The following is an 18,963-nucleotide window of genomic DNA, read 5'->3' as shown; positions in this document are numbered from 1 at the left end:
AATACTGGACTAGCTTTACACAAATGTTGTACATAGGGGCACTTGGGTGGCTCAGTCGGTTGAGTGTCCAGCTCTTGATTTTGACTCAGGTCATGATCCCAGAGTCATGGGATCAAGCCCCACATTGGGACCACAGTGAGTGCAGACCTGCTTAAGATTCTATCTCCCTCTCCCTCTGTCCTACCCCCAGTAGTGTACACACTCTCTCTCTCAAAATATAAAAAAAAAATTTAAATGTTGTACAAAAATAAACCAAGTAAGTGAGTATAATACAAATCAGATAAAACAACAATACACTTGGCTGTATCTAATTTTATAGGGTCTTTATAGTTCATATTGTGTTTTCAATGCTCAAAACAAAAATCAATCACTCAATTAATTAATTAGATAGACTAAACAAACATAAGTCCTAAAGTTTGTGCATTAATGTATAACCAATGCTGTTATATGTTCTTTGTGGCTCCATAAAGCTGAACTGGATACATTGTTTGGATTAGAATTATTCTTTGGGCAGGTAGAGAGCTTTTCATTTTCATACATTTTTTTTTTGAACTTTTTTCATCTCTCAAGGCAGCCTTGATAAGATTTAAGAGCTCTGTAAATACTTCCAAAGGTTTTTATTGAGCCACAGAGGTGTCCAAGGAACATTCAATCCCAAATTTAGGGAAAACAATAAACAGGTAACTCGGTGCCTTCCATAAAATCTGACAATGAGAGAGTGAATGTGTCAATAAATAAGCCCATCCTCTTTTTTAAGATATCTGCTATTTTTAAATTTGCCTAGCTGCTTATAATAAACAAACACATCAGAAGGAGGAAGTATCTGATTGAACAGTTCCATTAAATCTCCCTTTTTGTCTCATAGGGGACTCAAGCAAATTTTGAAGGGGGGGGGCTTTTAAGTAATAATACACTGTTTATTAAACATCAAAGTCATTCACTGCTTAAAATCCTTCCCAACGGCTTCTAACAATGTATAGAATAAAATTCAAATCACTTACCCAATAAATTATTGCTGAACACCCCTACCCACACTCACATCCCATTGTGGCCCTCCTTGCGGCCAACCTGTGAACCTTAGAAACTATTATTCTTCCACCTAATCCACCTACAACCAACACAGACAGTGAATGTTCCATGGAAAACTGAAAATCTGAGCAGGTCAATAATGAGTAAGGAAACCGAATCACTAATCAAAAATCTCCCAATAAAGAAAAGCCCAGGACCAGATGGCTTCACTGGTTAATTCTACCAAACATTTAAAGAAGAATTAGTATCAACCCTTCTTGACCTCTCCAAAAAAAAAAAAAAAAAAAAAAGGAAGGAGAGAAAAGGAGAGGACACACTCAAACTCATTTTATAAAGCCAGCATTACCCTTATACCAAAAACAAACAAGACCTCTGCAAGAAAAGAAAATTATAGGCTAACATCCTTAATGAACATGCAAAAATTCTAACTAAAATATGAACTGGGGCACCTGGGTGGCTCAGTCAATTGAGCATCGGACTCTTGATTTTGACTCAGGTCCTGATTCTAGGGTCATGGGACCAAGCCCCACATTGGGCTCCATGCTGAGTATGGAGCCTGCTGGAGATTCTCTCTCCCTTTGCCCCTCCCCTGCTCATGCTCCCTCTTTCTCTAAATTAAAAAAATAAAAATTTAAAAAAATATATATAAACTGAATTTAACAACACATTAAAAGGATCATAAACCATGATTAAATGGGGAATCTGTTCCAGGATTGCAAAGATGGTTCAACATTCACAAATCAATAAATGTGATACATCATAACAGAATGAAAGATAAAAATTTTATAACTATCTCAATAGATACAAAATAACTTAAAATTCAAAACTCTCAATAAATTTGGTATAAAAGGAATTTACTTCAACATAATAATGGCCATATATGACAAGCCCACAGACAGTATCACTTTCAGTAGTCAAAGCTGAAAGCTTTTGCTATAAGATCAGGAGCAAGACAACAATGTCCACTCTCACCACGTCTATTCAACATAGTATTGGAAGTCCTACCAGAGCAATCAAGAAAGAAAAATAAAAAGCTTCCAAATCGGGAAGGAAGAAGTAAAATCACCCATTTGTAAATAACATGATCTTATTATATACAGAAAACCCAAAAGACTCCACCAAAAAATAAAAGGAAGAAAGAAAGAAAGAAAGAAAGAGAAAAGATATAAACATATAAAAGACATGTTGCTACTATATTTACCATGTCACTGTATCTTAAGGGAAAATCCTGGCAATATGCCATTCCGTCCATTCCAAGGATCTACAGTAGCTACACTTAATCAGCTGTATTTACTGCAGAGTCAGTTGTTAGGTCTTATACCCAGGCCAGGGATCGGCCTCCTGATTGCCAGTGGGGTGTCAATGCCTTATGGCCTTGAGAGGTAGACCAGCAGCTTTAGGAACTTAACCTGGTTGTGCATGCCATGCATGCTGGCAGGGGGAAGCAGCACTGTCAGGCATGAGGAGATAGAATGGGGCAGAATATGCCAGACCAGGACCCCCATGTTCTCCCCTCTTTCGATGGGGTACACTCCATTCCAGGTATAGTGCATTTCAACAGGTCTGGCTTTCAGCAGAACAGGATCCCAGTAGAAACTGAGTAGATCCCCCTCACCCAGAAGTACAAAGTAACTCACCTATCCTATGAGATATCCCATGGCAAATTCCAGTAGACAACATCTTTTGGTGTTCTCAGCAGCATAGCACATTCATCCACAGTGAGAGTTGGGGCCCTAGGTGTCTCCCTAGACTTCTATATCTTTATAGTATTGGGTGCCTCAGCAGGGGTCCCCAGTCTGGCATCGGGGACCACAGACCCTACTGCTTGATCATTCAAATGTATTAAAGCCTGTGACAGCACATTAGTACACCTGGCCAAGGTGGTTTTCCCTGTTAATAATTTAATCTGCTGCTTTAATATTCCATTTTCCTTTCTACAAACCAGTGCTTTATGAGCCAGGACATGGAAAACAGTGAGGATCACCTCAGGCTCTTGCAGGTGAGCCCAAATGTCTTTCCACATAAGCTGATACCACAGGGCTTAATTATGACCATCTGCCCTTTGGCATCCCAGTGTCTAAATTCTAGGTTAATCTCTTTAGAACAACCCACCTGTCGGTGCAAAGGGTTAATGGCTAGAGCTCATGAGTGATCACCAGTGAAACTGCTCTGAGTTCAGCCCAGAGACTGCTTAGCTTATTCCTGTTTCCATCCAGATGGCATCACTAATGGGTTAAATAGCAACTTGAGTTCCTCTGTGTGTCCCCAACTATAGCTGTCTGTATATTAGGCGAATTTCCCCCATTTCCTCTATAGGCCACAGAGGCCATAACACGAATAACTGGGGGCATTTGAAAGATCTACATATTCTATAGGACCCATTAGCACCCACATTTCTGGAGACAGTGGGCTGTACATGGAAAATTATAAAACTTTGATGAAAAATTGAAGAAAGCAGAAACAAATGAAAGATATCCTATGTTCATGGATCAGAAGAATTAATACCATTGAAACTCCCATATTACCTAAAGCTATCTATAAGCCAATGCAATCTCTATCAAGATTCCAATGGCATTTTCACAGAAGTAGGAAAAAAACAACACTAAAATTTGTATGGAACCACAAAAGATTCCAAACAGCCAAAGCAATATGAGGAAGCATATAAAGCTAGAGGAATCATACTTCCTGATTCAAATTATATCACAAGGTTACAGCAATCAAAACATTATGGTACTGGCATAAAAAAAGACACATAGGCCAACAGAACAAAGAGCCCAAAAGTAAATCCATGCATACGTGGTCAATTAATTTACAACAAAGAAGGCGAGAATATACAATGGGTGAAAGACAGTCTTTTCCTTAAATGGTGCTGGAAAAACTGAGTAGCTACATGCAGAAAAATGATATTGAATTCATATTTTATACTAGTCACAAAAATTAACTCAAAATAAAGACTTAAATGTTGTACATGAAACTGTAAAACTCCTAGAAGTAAACCAACAGGAAAAGCCCCTTAACATTGGTCTTGACAACATTTTTGGATATTATACCAAAAGCACAAGCATTAAAAATTAAATAAACAAGTGGAACTACATGAAATTAAGAAGCATTTCACAGCAAAGGAAATTATCAACAAAATCAAATGTGAACCTACAGAACGAGAGAAAATATTTGCAAATCATATATCTGATAAGGGGTTAATGTCCAAAATATATAAAGAATTCATATCACTCAATAGCAGAACCCACAAAAAATCCAATTTAAAAATGGGTGAAGAACTTAAATAGACATTTTTCCAAAGATTTTTCCAAAGACCCACAATGGCCTACAGATACATGAAAGATGCTCAATATTACTAACATCAGGAAAGTGCAAATCAAAATCAGAATGAGATATTGCCTCATACCTGTTAGGATTCTTATCATAAAAGAAGACAAGCGATAACAAGTGTTGGTGAGAACATACAGAAAAGGGAACCTTTGTGTACTGCTGGTAAGAATATAAATTAATACGCCCACTATGGCAAACAGTATGGAGGATCCTCCAAATATTGAAAATATAAAAACCAGGGTACTTGGCTGACTCGGTCAGTGGAGCATCAGACTCTTGATCTCAGGGTCATGAGTTCGAGTCTCACACTGGGTGTAGAGATGGCATAAACAAACAAACAAACAAACAAACTTAAAAACAAATAGAACTACCATATGATCCAGCAAACCCATTCTGGATGTACAACCAAAGGAAACAAAATCACTACCTCAAAGAGATATCTGCCCCTACATACTCACTGCAGCATTATTCAAAATAGCCAAGACATGGAAACAACCGAAGTATCCACCAACAGATGAAAGGATAAAGATGTAATATATATATGAAATATTATTCAGTCATAACAAAGAAAATCCTGTGATATGTGACAACATGGATGGACCTTGAGAGCATTATGCTTAGTGAAATAAGTCAGACAGAGAAAGACAAATCTTGTATAATACTACTTATTGATGAATCTAAAAAAGTCAAATTCACTCATAGAAACCAAGAGTAAATTGGCGATTGTCAAAGGCTAGGGATGGGAAGATGTTGGCCAAAGCGCACAAACCTTCAATTATAAGATGACTAAGTTCTGGGGATTGTGCAGCATGGTGACCATGGTTAACAGTACTGTACTGTGTACTTGAGAGTTGCTAAAAGAGTATTTTTACCACCCCCCCACATACAAACAGGTAACAATGAGAGGTGTCGGATGTGTTGACCAACCTTACTGTGGTAATTATTTCACAATACATATGTGTACCAAATCATCACATTGTACATTTTGAACCTACATAATGTTATTTGTCAGTTATATCTCAATAAAGCCAGAAAGAAAAATCAGGTCAAGCATTTACTTCTTTATACAGCCATTCTGGGACCCTTTTCCCACGCAGTGAGAGTTGACTCAGTTCTTCTGTTCCAACCATACTAAGCATATGTTCTAATAATAACACTAATAACATTTTATTACCCTTATTTACCTGTATGCCTATCATCCACTAAGAGATTATAAGCTCTTTGAGGACAGGGACTATTTTATTCATCTTTACACCTTTTGTGACTAAAATACAGCTTTACATAATTATAAGTGGGAAAAATTAGATTATAAATGGGAAGTGAATAAATAAACTTTGTTTCTCCAATAAAAATTCAAACTGGAAAAAAATTGATCTAGGAAATTTGGCTCAAACTTCTCAAGCATCCTTTAGAAATTCTATTTGAGCTGAAAACAAGGTATAACTTTTTTAAAAACCAAGAGGGAAACAAGAGGTTGTAACATATCCTGAGGTCACTACGCCTACACATGTAATGCCCTTAAAGTCTGAGGCAATGAACACAATAAAAAAAAAAAAAATCTGTTTATTCTCTTGGGAAAAATAACTCTTTACACAAATGACTGATATGTTTTACGTGGGAATAACTCCTCACTTTTAAGGAATTTTCTATTTGGTAGGGAGCTTGTTAAAAACTCAGATTCCTAAAACCCATGCCAAGCAAGCCCTACAGGATCGAAGTCTCTGAGCAGGTGCAACTTTTACAATGTTCCCAGATGTGTCCTGACATTTGACCATGGCTGGCTTCTCTACCCTGGGTTTACTGTTGGGAGGCCCAGGTTCTACTCCGGGGGTTTGGGCTTGTTTTCCCCTCTTTCCTGACAATTCTCAGAACTGGAGATTTTCTCCTCTGATGCAAACCTAATGGCCCAATTATCTATGACTTTCTGAACCCCAAATCTTACTATTGCAAAGTACATTTTTGCTTTGAAAATTACTTCAAAGTGACAGATAACCTAAACATTCACTGGTTTATCTGATTAAGAGACTAAGCCCTTCTGATTTCATCACACCTGTCCTCTTCCCTCTGCACTAGCAGCATCCAATTTGCTTTAGTGCCCAGGTCTCTGGGCTTGAATCTGATCAAGCCTAACAGCAGAGTTGCAGAAAATATACATATATGTCATTATGTGGTCATTAATATCAGTAAACGAATCAATATAAGATTTTGTGATAGTAAGTTATATGTGGTACCTATTGGAGATATGTGGTAGATTTTTTCTTATCAATCAAAGCAATACTATTATGGTTATTTTCAGCAAATTTTAACAGTATAGAGGTTAATTAACAATTAGTGATCCTCATAGATGCCAATTTACCAAGATATTATTTTATTCTCTTAGCAATGGAACTATAAAGCCCTCCAAACCAGACAATAGATTATGTTATGATTTCATTGTTGGTCTCATGGAACTTTTCCAAAAATCTATCAGGTTTTCTGAAGATGTTAGAATTACATCCATTTGAACAACAGAAAGTATATGGGTTTCTATTTATATCTATTATGTTCAAATGTTCAATCAATAGCTTTTTCTGAGATTAGTGCCACAACTGCAAAATAATCCATACCCAATGGAGCCAAACAGAGAGAATTCCTTACATTCTTTTCTTATCAGAGAAGCAGGCTCTGCTTTGAAGGGGGGGCTGGGTGTTTTTATCTGCCTTTTCACTAATTTGACTAGGAAACAATGCATAGTTTATTTCCACATATAAATTCACAAAGCTGTAGAACAAAGGAGCCAGAAGGGACTTTAGAAGTCAACCTCCTTGTTCAAGGTCAGTGGCAAAAATGAGACTCTTTCTCCTGTTCCATAAATCCAATTCAGTTGATTTAACATACATATGTTAGATACCAACTTTGTATAAAGGAAACATCTTTTGAAGCATAATGTTTGTAAAGAACAATTGTCCCAAAATACCTGCCATAAATCTCTTTGATATGACACCGTCTCTTGATGAAGTTTTTGTTAAAACAAAATGTATAACCAGTAGCAATAACATAATCTGAAAAGAGAAATTCTTTGTCCGCCCATGACTCATTCATTTGTCCAGTCAATTATCAAGCATATAGCAAGAGTCTTACCATGTCAGGCACAACAAAGTCTAAGGGTAAGTAGATCAACCAGAGATGGATCCTACCCTTGAGGAATTTACTGGCTAGTGGGGAGAGACAGAGATATCAACTAATGGCTAACAGCATACAAATTAGGATCAAGGCAAGGAAATGTGGAAACAGTGGTTTAACATTTAGCCTGAAGGAAGTGAGTAAGATAACATTTGTGATGGATTTGGAAGTACACTTGGTCATCTTTCTTTAAGGTATGAGTGCAATTAATGGGACGCTATCTCGGCTATGCTTGGAGTTACCAACCATCAGGTACTGTAACAGAAAGTTCGCTCATTCTGAATCTCTCAGAGTCTCTTCTCTTTCATACATCAAAACAGCAGTGGGTTTCAGTTTTGCCCTAACCCAGTTTGCTAAGTGGAGATTTAAAACCTGGCATCAGCAGGCTGTGTTGGAAGCATGGTACTGGGGGCTCAGAAGTTATCTCAAGGAGTAAGGCAGCATCTACTCACAGCCGTAAAGATTCTGAGGATGGAAGAACACACTCCCCAGCATTATGCTCAGAGAAGGGGCCAGGTCTCTGAGGATCAATGCTCTGTCATTCCCTCACCTATGCATATTCATAAGGCATAAGGCAGTCCCAGAGTGGTGAGGTCACGTCAGGTTTTTAGAGACTGCCTGTCACCTCAAGGGTTAGTGATTATGGAGTTCAGGCTGTGAGAGGAAACTTTTAGGAAAAATGGCAAGAACTGAACAGAAGACTGTAGGGGGCTGTGCTTCTGCAGAGGAAACTTTTCCCAAAGGCCCTATGAGGACAGCTATAGGGTTCGGTTGAGATGATGTCTTGCTCTAATGGGCCCAGTTTTCAAGCTTCCCTGAGCCAGTTTTCAGTTCACCAGCCCAGTTGCTTACAGGAGAGCTAGTTGGCTGGGTTAGGACTAGTTCCAGGGTTTGCCACATCACAGAAACAGAGCATTCTCGCTTCTTGCCACAACTCAGAACTATTTCTGATCCCATGTCTCACCATGACAATAAGAGTTGTCACCTTCTCCAATACCATTATGCACCAGAAATGAAATCATAATTCAACCTTTCTTCCTGAAATATACACAGATTCCTTTATGCAAATTTATCGAATCATTTTCAAGAACACTCAGATGCCATCACTAAGAGAAACTGGTTTCCATAAATCAAATGAAAGTCTCTATTCACCTTTTCTGCAGACCTCCTTAACACAACTTCTATCTCTAAGCAGCACAACACAATGGTTGAAAGTACAGCCTTAGAGTCATATTCCTTGAGTTTACAACATCCTGGCTCCACCACTTATTACCCATATAAATTTAAATGTCCTGTATCAACTCATCTGGAAAACAGATGTTACAATAGCTCCTGCTTCATGGGGTTGTTATGGTACCTACAAGATAGATAAAGCATTTAGATCAGAGTCAGCATAATATAACTGCTAGTGATTACTATTATTTTAGTAAGAGCAACTAGAAGCTGTTTTCATAAGAGAGGGAAAACTGTCTGATAGGATGCTGTATTACAAAAAAGATTAAAAAATTGAAAAACAAACAACATTCAAGACATCTCAGAGGAAAGAGTTACTATAAAGATATGAATGTATTTGAACTTCCAACATGTATTTATTGAAGCCCTGTTTAAAAAAAAAACAGGGATACAGTCACTCACAAACAGACCACAATCTCTGCCCTCATGAAGCTAATACTTAATGGGGGGATTGGGGAACAGATAATTTACCAAAAACATAAGCAAAAGGATATAATATATGAGTTCAGGATGAGTACTTTGGAAAAAAATAAATGGGTATGATCATTCAAAGTTAGGAAAGAAGGTGTAATTTAGTTAGGGTGGTTGGGGAAGCCTTATTGACAAGATAGCATTTGCTCTAGGACCAGAAGAGGGAAGGCTTCAATCCATGTGTATAGCTGAGGAAATACTTTCCAAGTATCTTGCAAAGTTTCTGAGATAAAAACTTGGTGCATTTGAAAAACAGCAAGGAGGTCAACACAGGTTTTGAATATAATGTGTTTGAGATGTTTGTTAGACAAACAACAGAGGACATCAAGTAGGCAAATAGGAGACAGGAGTTCTGGGGGAGGTCTGGGCTGGTGATTTAAATTTGAGGATCATCAGGGGAAAAGGTATTTAGGAGAGTGATAACAGCCAAAAGAAGAGATGTGAGGATTGAGACGTGGAGCCTCCAATATTTAGGGTTTGGGGAGACAACAGGAATCAGCAAAGAAAACACTGAGGAATAAGAGACTTGATCAATGTGATATATTACAAGTCAAGTGATAAGCTATATCAAGGAGAGTTGTGATTAATATAACAGAATTAGTTATATGTTATTAGTTATATATATATATTATTAGTTATATATATTATTTATATATATTAGTTATAATATAACAGAATTAGTTCTTAGTTCTGATTAATATAACAGAATACCACACATGGGTGGCTTATAAACAATACAAACTTATTTCTCAAAGTTCTGGAGTCTGGAAGTCCAAGATCAAGGAGCATCATGGTCAGGTTCTGGTGAGAGCTCTCTTCTGGGGTGTAGATTTCTCTTTGTATTCTCATGTGGCAGAAGCAGAGAAAGGAGGCAGGCTCTTTCATGACCCATTACAAGGGCACTAATCCCATCCCTCAGGACATCATCCTCATGACCACATCTAATCCTAATTACTTCCCGAATGTCCCACCTCCTAATACCATCATATTGGGGAGTAGAGTTTTAACATATAAATTTAGGGTAGGACATAAACATTCAGTCCCTAACAGTGAACATTTGCATTGATCTAAACATCATTCATTGGTCAAGTAAGATGAAGACTAAGAATAAAGAATGAAGTCTAGTATTGCCCAAAAGACTTAGCAATATGGAGGTTTTTGGTGACCTTGAAAAAAGGAAGCCTACTTTGAGTAGCTTCTAGAGGTCATGAATGAGACAAACTGGAAATAATGAATGTATCCCCAGTTTCGGCAGAAAAGGGAACAGAAACATGAAATGGTATCTAAGAATGAGAAATGGGATAAAGAGAGGTATATTTTTCTTAGGGGAAAAGCAATAACATGTTTATATGCTTTGGGGGATGATGCAGTCAAGAGGGGGAAATTGACATGCCAAGGAGGTGAGAGTCGCCAACATCCTCAGTAAGGGGGAAGGAAGTGAACCTAGTGAATCTAATGGGATCTAATGTAAGGCTGGGGGAGCTGGCTTCAGGCAGGAGCATGGACAATTCCTCTCTAGGAGCAGCAAGATATATCTGCTAACTAATTCTGCTTTTTCAGTGGAATAGGGAACAAAGGAATCTGCTGAGATGAAGGATCAAGACTGATGTATTAGAGACTTGAGGAGTGAAGGAAAGCTACGGAGCAGTCATGTAGGGGAGTGGACCAGGAAATACAGTAGGATGGCAGGGTGGCACTACTACCCATTTAATATTAGCACTTAGGGATTTCAATGAGACCAAGCAGCTGGAAAAGGCGGGGAAGGAAGAGGCAGAGAGTGAAGAGTCGGAGGGTTTGGTGAACAGTATAAAAACCCTGGTAAGGATTTTATACTCAAACCTACAAGATAAAGGGAAGCTAATCCTGTTTGTCAAGCAGGGCAGTGGCATAATTTAACGTGGCTTGTTAGAGAGAAAATTCTGGTCGGTAAGAACATGATGGGCTAAAAGTTTTTAGTGGAGACATGGGCTTTGTGGTATCTAAAACTCCTCCTTACAACCAAGAAAATATATAGTTTGCTCTGTAAAACTAACCCAGTAAATAAAAGATTTCCCAACAGAATATTGTTGAAAACTCCAAATCAGTCATGAGTCCCCACTAAGCTTTGTAACTAAGTGGCTTTCTTAATTTTCCTAGTTTCTCATAAATATAGACCGTGTGCTCTGACCCAAATCTGCTCTTGCCCTGCCTCAAGGTTAGCAGAAAGAAAATATTCTCCTATGACTTGGCTTATTAAAAAGAAAAGAGCAAAGAAAATTCATTTGAGATAAACCAACTATTTCTCATGATGGAAAATCTGCATGATTATTTTGGACATAATGTATTGCATTTGTTTCTGGCTGACTTTGCCTAAATTAGTGAAGCTTTTTGAATGACCAAATACTGCACATTTCACTTACTCACATACACATGCTCATGAACACACACACACACACACACACACACACACACACACACAGCATGAAAGTGAACAGGATATAACATAAATGCACTAAGGATATAAAAGTTTAATTTTCCTGTAAAACATAAAATAACTGCCTTGGGAACAGTTTTCCATTTGATAACTTCGCAAACAAATTTATGTTAACGTCTATTTATTAACCGTTTTTAGAAATACTATTTTTAATGATAACTGTAAATACAAATGTGATTATGGTTCAGAAAGAGGGAAACATTTTTTTTTTTCTCTTTGGTAAATTAATCATGCCGAAAACTGAAAGGATATCAGTTTTGCAAAAGACAATTCCAAGAGACAACATTGTTGATATCTGAACCATCATTTCAGTGAAAGTACAGTCAGTAAGTCTGTATCCTTGACTCAAAATCATGTACCATTTTTGGAGGGAACCCCAGAAACTCTCCTCCAACATGACTGTCATCCATTAAGATTGTTATCTTAATCCTGAATACCCAAATAAAAGACACCACACATTAATTCTTTGATCACTAAAGAAAATAGGTCTACAAGAATGATATATAGCAAACTTTACTAGCTAAGATAGTATGCTTATCTCTTCCAAGTTACTTGAAGATTAATGCTTTCATTCAGCTTAATGGTCAATGTGATATATGATGGGTTCCTAGGGAAAGAACAGTAATTTATGCTTGGAGATTCAGGCTATTTCTTTGTTTTAGTCACCAGTCATTTTAAGTATGTTACTGTCTACAAAATTATTCTAGAACTATTTTTTTTATGTTTTATATTATATTTGAGAGAGAGAGAGACAGAGCATGAGTGGGGGAGGGGCAGAGAGAGGGAGACAAAAAATCTGAAGTGAGGCCCAGGCTCCCAGCTGTCAGCACAGAGGCCAACATGGGGCTCGAACTCACAAGCAGTGAGATCATGACCAGAGCCAAAGTCAGAAGCTTAACCGACTGAGCCACCCAGATGCCCCTAGACCTATTTAAATTCACAAATTAATATCAGACTGCGAAAGTACTGATGACTATGTAAGCCTTTAGCTCATTCACAAGGTACATTTATTTTAAACAAAATTTATTTCTATAAAGTGCTCTAGACTTCTGTTTTTAGGAGCTACACAGACATAGAAGCAGAGAACCAATAGTTTCCTCATACACAACTTAAGAGCCATCTCTACACCCCTGATGCCAATTTAAAACAACAATTACATGAGCTGAGGGCACCCATAAGCTCAGGGCAATGGTTTAGAAATGCCAAATGAAACCAGAGCTCAACAAGTGTTCACACCATGACCTATAGTATTTCCATCTACATGTCCAAATGACAACTATTAACAGCTACTTTCCTGTCAATTTAATGACTGCACAACTTGCATGAATGCAAATGCAACATACTTTTTAAAGCACAGCTCATTCTAAAATATAAAATCTATGGAGAAAAATTCTAATTTCCATTTTAAACAATCAGTGCACTCAAAGAGAGCGATATTCTCCTAACTATAAGTAACTGATTTTCAAAGTCTATGATGGTTTTTCACCAATAGAGCTCAGGCATGTTATCAAGAACACATGGTAAAGTCTTACAACAAAGGCAATGACCTTTTCCTCTATATTTTAGGATAAAATAACAGCTATTGCCTTGACATTATGAATTCATTATATAATTCCAACCTATTAAAAAGGAAACAAACTCTCTTAGTATTCTTAGTGGCTAAATTTTGCAAAGGGAAAAATCCATTTAGATAATCCTTAAGGATAACAGAAATTGCAGCAGTAAAAAAAAAAAAAGGGATATGACATTCAAATTCAAACTGTGGGTATAACTACTCAAATTCTAAATGTAATCCCATTTCCTAAAATGTGACACCAGCTTTACAGGTACCATTGCTTATAATATGTCAGGCTGAGTATGGCTTTTCCCCATTCATCTTGGGGACAGTGTGGTAGAAGAAAGAAAGTGAGCTTTGGAGCCCATGAGGACGAAGTTATCAAAATGACAGCACTTATTAGTACTGTGATATCAGAAACATGACCTTCTCTCTTTTGAGCCTCAGATTGTAGATTTTCGAAATGAGAGTAATCAAACAGATTGCAGATTTTCGAAACGAGAGTAAGCATACTTACCTCACCTGGAGGTTATGATGTGCATCCTAAGGATGTAATTCCAGTGCCAGCCAGGAACTTGGAGTATAGAGGTAGAGGGAAGATGCAAGCCTATACAAATAAATAAACAGTTATAACTTGGACTAAGGGCAAATTGGGATTAGCACTGGGTGAGCAAATAATGGGGGCAAGGGCATACAGAAAAAAAAGCCATGTGAGTAGTGACTAGGTACTACAGACAGAAAGCTGTTATGGAATGGATTTGCCCCCAAAGTCCATACTTTGGAGTCCTAACTACCCATGTGACTGTACTTGGATACCAGCTCTTGAAAGGTAAAGTGGAGGTTGAATGAGCTCATTTGGGGGGAGGGACCCTAATCTGATAACTGGTGTCCCATAAGAAGAGAGTGGGCACCTACACACACAGAAGGAAGACCACGTGAAGACAGTGGGAAGGAGGTCATCCACCAGCCACGGAGAGAGGAGACGCACCCTGCCCACACCTTGATCTAAAGTATGAGAAAATAAATAAATCAATTTCTGTTGCTTAAGCCACCCAGGCTGTGGTACTTTGTGATGGCGGACCCAGCAAACTAATATGAAATCCCAACACTTACTCAGCGAATGGTGTTTGAGCCTTTGTAGGAGTTAGGCACTGTTCTAGGGCCCTAAGGAAACAGCCCTAAACAAAGCTGGTTTGGTCCTTGGACCCCATAGAGCTGACATTCTGGCAGGGACTGCAGCAGGCGACAGACAACAAACAAGTAAGAAAAACAGATGATGCCAAGGGTCAGGAAGAAAAATAATGCAGGGAAGGCAGATCGGGTGTTCAGGTCAGAGAAGGAGCAGTTTTCAGAGCTAGCAGAGACCACACTGAGCAAGTGACGTCAGAGCAAAGATATGACAGAAATGAGGGAGTATGTCATGTGGGCACATGAGAGAACATTCCGGACAGAGAGAGGCAAAGCCAGTGCAAAGACCTGAAGCAGGAGTGTGTGCCTGACATGCTCAGGGAGCAGAGAGGGGGCCGGTGTGGCCGCAGCCCAGTAAACAAGGGGAGGGGAAGAGGAGAAGCCTTCAGGGAGGTAGCAGAGGCTGGGGAGGGTAGCACCTGTGTGGTGCGCAGACAGTCAGGCGTCTGGAGACATGAAGAGCTGGGGGCAGAGCTTAAAGACTTGGAGGCCCCAGCTGCTTGTAGATAGAAGCCTGAGGCTGGCTGCGATCGCCCCAGAGTAAGGACGGGTGGAAAGCTGATGGGAGGTGGGAAGAAGATGAGGACAGACCAACACAGACACTGGTGAGCAGCGGCCCGGGCGGTGGGAGGAGGAAGCAAGGAATTTTTAAACAAAGGGAGTAATTACGTGTGTCTGTAAAATGGTGCCACGTAGTCCGCAAACTGGGGGTTGAGACTTCACCGTGAGCTTCAGCGAGGTGTGGTTCATTAATGAGATGAGAACTACAGCCGAATGGGAGAGGAAGCTGGCTCAGACTCAGCTGACAGAGGGAAGATCTGCAGGTGCTGGCACGTGCAACGCTAGGACGTAGGAAGACAAACAGGTGGTGGTGGATGGGAAGCGATTGCCCCCCGTGGGCCGGGAGAATCAGCCGCAGGTGCACAGGATGGCCGGTCGCGAGGAAACCCCCAGGTGTGCAGGAGAGAGTGAAACGGTGCAGGAGCCGCGTTAGCGAGATGGCTTCCTCCCTTAGGACCACGGCTCAACTGTGGCAACGGGACACCAGCCAGAGCCGTGGGGACAGATGTAGCAAGGTGGGCGGCTGCGGCTGTGGGGTTGCTGGGACTGTGTGTGATTGGCAAACACCGTGAAGATGCCCTATGTTCTCTCTGCCTGTAGGACGGGATCACGGCCGGGATTTCAAAAGCGATGCACGTGAGAAACAGAGCATCGGGCCCTCCACAGGGACCCCCGTGTTGTCCTCTTAGAGCAGACATTCCCACCTCCTTCTTGCCCCCGTCATCTTCGTGATGCCTGGCAATCCCTCATCTGCTCTCCATTTCTATGATTTTGTCCCCTCGAGAGTATTACACAAGTGGAATCGAAAAGCGTGTGACCCTTTCAGGATTCGCTTTCTCCCCTCTGGGCATAATTCCCTGGAGATTCAGTCCTGCTGCAGTGTCTATCAGCACTGCGTGCCCTGGCACTGCTCACCGGTGAGCACCCCACCGCACGGGGCTAGCATGGTTTGGCTGTCTCCCTATGGAAGGACACGTTGTACTAGGCTGGACAATGGCCCTCAAAGAAATCAAGTCCTGATACCTGGGATCTAACTCCCATGAATGGGATCTAGTTGAGGATCTTGAGTCCTGGGTTGTCTGAGTGAGCCCTAGATGGAATCACGAGCATCCTTAGAGAGGCAAAGGGAGACTTGACAAAAGAGGAGGCACTGTGTCCATGGAGACAGACTGGGGTGATGTGGGCACAAGCCAAGGGAGGTTGGTGGCCACCGGGAGCTACCAGAGGGAAGGGATACACTGTTCCCTGGAGCCCTGGGATCTCCAGAGGGAGTACAGCCCTGCTGACACCTTAGTCTCCGTGAAATGAATTTTGGGTTCCTGGCCTCCAGAACCGTGAGAGAACACGATTTTGTTCTCATAAGCCACCAACTTTGTGGTAAACGAGCAGGTGTGCGCACAACAGGTCCCCATTCCCATCTCCCTCGGACCTTGGAGTCTTCCTTCCCTGAGAAAGTCAGGGAAGCTCTGGCATTTCAACCTAGTTGACTGAAGGCAGCCATCGAGTCATTATTACGACCGTTCCCAGTTCTCAAGGCAACACATTAAATCACATTTCCTGCAGGAGCAACCCTGTACCATGTCTGGCCTATCATATGTCACCCTCCTTGGTTTAATACTCTTTGAATCCACTCCCATCCCTAGTCTCCTACCAGTGCGAAGTGGTAATGCCCTGCCACTCCCCTGCATGGGCACCTGATCCTGTGTGGACCTGATCCCATACCTCCATTGGGAGTATGCTGGCATCCCGTTATCTTCCAGGAAGTAAACACGGATGGCAGACGTGGAGCCTGAAGATCACTGCTCTCTGTCACGACGGTATTGTCTTAGGTGAAGCCATTGAAACCTTTTCTCTAGGGGTTCTGGGGGTGGGGTAAGACTATTTCCCTCCAACGGGGGTCCGGGGGAGCTGCTTCTCTTGGCAACAAAACACAAGATACTCCCCTTATGAGGCCATAGATTTTCTGATGTTTCGCCCTTGCTTTCAATCTCTCCTATTTCCTGTGTATACCTCAGATACCCAAAACTGACCCCGAACAATCTCTGTAACTGCCCCCCATGGCCACAGTGACGATTCCACCCTCTATCCTCCAGCATGCTGTCCTCCATCACTCTGTACCAGCACTGGTGGTAATGTGAGCAAGTGTGAAATCACCTCTTGCTTCCAACGACCAGTATCCACTTCTGCCCACAAGGAAGTTATTTGTATGTCCACCAGAGAGAAGAGCAGTCCAGTCCCAGAGTCCCATCTTGAGGCAGTTTCCTGAGGCCACTCCAGGTACAAATTACCATTTGTGCACAACTGCGACAGGAGACAGACCGCACACCCAAAAGCAGTGAGTGGAGAGCGCTGCAAGGGTAAGGGAGCCTCAAGGAGACAGCGGAGAGAGCAAAGCAGCCATGCTAAGCAAAGGCAAGATGTTTCCACTAAGAGGAAAGTACAAGGAAAAGTGGTTCCTGATCCTAAGAGATTTATCCAGAGACAAGGGTTGTGTGGGGGGATGTGATACAGAGGAACATGACTACAGAAACCCCCTGTTATCCATGGGGATATGTCCGGAGACCCCAGGTGGATCCCTAAAACCACAGACAGTAAGTACAAATACTATAGTGGCCGTGAAGGAGTGCTGGCAGAACAACCCTACAGGACCCATGAAGGGGTGCAGGCAGCTCACCCCTACATGGCCCATGAAGGGATACTGGTGGCACACCTCTGCAACACCAATGAAGGGGTGCAAGTTGCTGATGAAGGGGGGCAAGCAGCACACCTGCAAATCTCCAATGAAGGGTTCCAAGACGCCCATGCGTATTTGCAGGCAGCACACCCCACAACGCCAATGCAAGGGTACAGGACACCAATGTGGAGGTGCAGGCGGTTCACACCTACTTGGCCCATAAAGGGGTGCTGGTGGCACACCCCTACATGGCCCATGAAGGGGCGTAGACAGCTCACCCCTACATGGACCAAGAAGGGGTGCTGGCAGCACACCCCTACATAGTCCATGAAGGGGAGCAGGCGGCTTGCCCCTATATGGCCCATGAAGGGGCACAGGCGTGATGCCCCACACGGCTGAAGAAGGGGCACAGGTGTGACATATCTAAATGGCCGATGAAGGGGCACAGAAGGGGTGCAAGCATGACACCCCTCCAACACCGATGGGGGGTGCAAGTGTGACACCCCTACATCGCCAATGTAGGTGTCTCGAGGCTGTCCTAGAAGGGTGAAAAATATGACTCGTTAGGGATGCGGTGATGAACATTCATAGTACGGCTCAGGCATTGGTATATGACCTTAAGATCTGAATACCAGAAATAGACAACCAACTCCTTAGTTATGACCAGGTGAATTTCACAATAGAAGCAATAATGTTAGTATGTGCAACAAGAAATATTTGTCCTTGCATAAAATTCTATCAGAGCAGATGACTACAGATAGTTAACAATAAGATAAAAAATAACCTAACTGTAAAGTCACTATCAAACCAATTGTTGACCCAACACGGATAGGCAATCAAGGAAAGATGAAAAGAAGTAAAAGGAACTCAGTGAACACAAACCCCACCTGTTTACCAATAAAATCACCTCTAGCATTTCTAGTATTAGAGGCCTTGCCTGCCCAGGGACATTCGCGAAACTGCTGTGGTATCCTGATCGTGCAAAGGTAACATAATCACTTATTTCCTAAACAGTGACTCATATGAATGGCCACACGAGGGTTTTACGGTCTCTTCCAATTGGTAAAATGGACCTTCCCATGAAGAGGCGGGAATAGGATAAGAGACAAGAAGACCTATGGAGCTGCTTTTATATGCTTTTAGCTTCATTTTTTTAGAGAGAGGGAGAGAGAAAGAACACAAGTAGGGAAGGGGCAGAGAGAGAGACACACACACAGTATCTGAAGCAGACTCCAGGTTCAGAGCCATCAGCACAGAGGCCGACCCAGGGTGCGAACCCACAAACCA

General features: G+C 41.3%; 1 long non-coding RNA gene across 1 annotated transcript in view; it reads right to left on the bottom strand.

Annotated features, from left to right (window-relative positions):
- The window catches only part of LOC132660804 (uncharacterized), a 205,194-nt gene extending 189,374 nt beyond the window's left edge, over nucleotides 1-15,820 (bottom strand). Inside the window, exons 1-2 of the long non-coding RNA XR_014135331.1 lie at nucleotides 15,111-15,820; nucleotides 13,771-13,860 (exon numbers count right to left, since the gene is read on the bottom strand). This is a non-coding gene — a long non-coding RNA (uncharacterized LOC132660804). The remainder of the gene's footprint in view (nucleotides 1-13,770; nucleotides 13,861-15,110) is intronic.
- Between the last annotated feature and the right edge of the window lie 3,143 nt (nucleotides 15,821-18,963).

This window comes from Panthera onca, chromosome D1 (genome assembly GCF_046562875.1).
Source record: "Panthera onca isolate mPanOnc1 chromosome D1, mPanOnc1 haplotype 2, whole genome shotgun sequence".
Lineage (NCBI taxonomy): Eukaryota > Metazoa > Chordata > Mammalia > Carnivora > Felidae > Panthera > Panthera onca.
The sequence above is the reverse complement of the archived record's forward strand: the minus strand, read 5'-3'. Positions and strand labels throughout refer to the sequence as shown.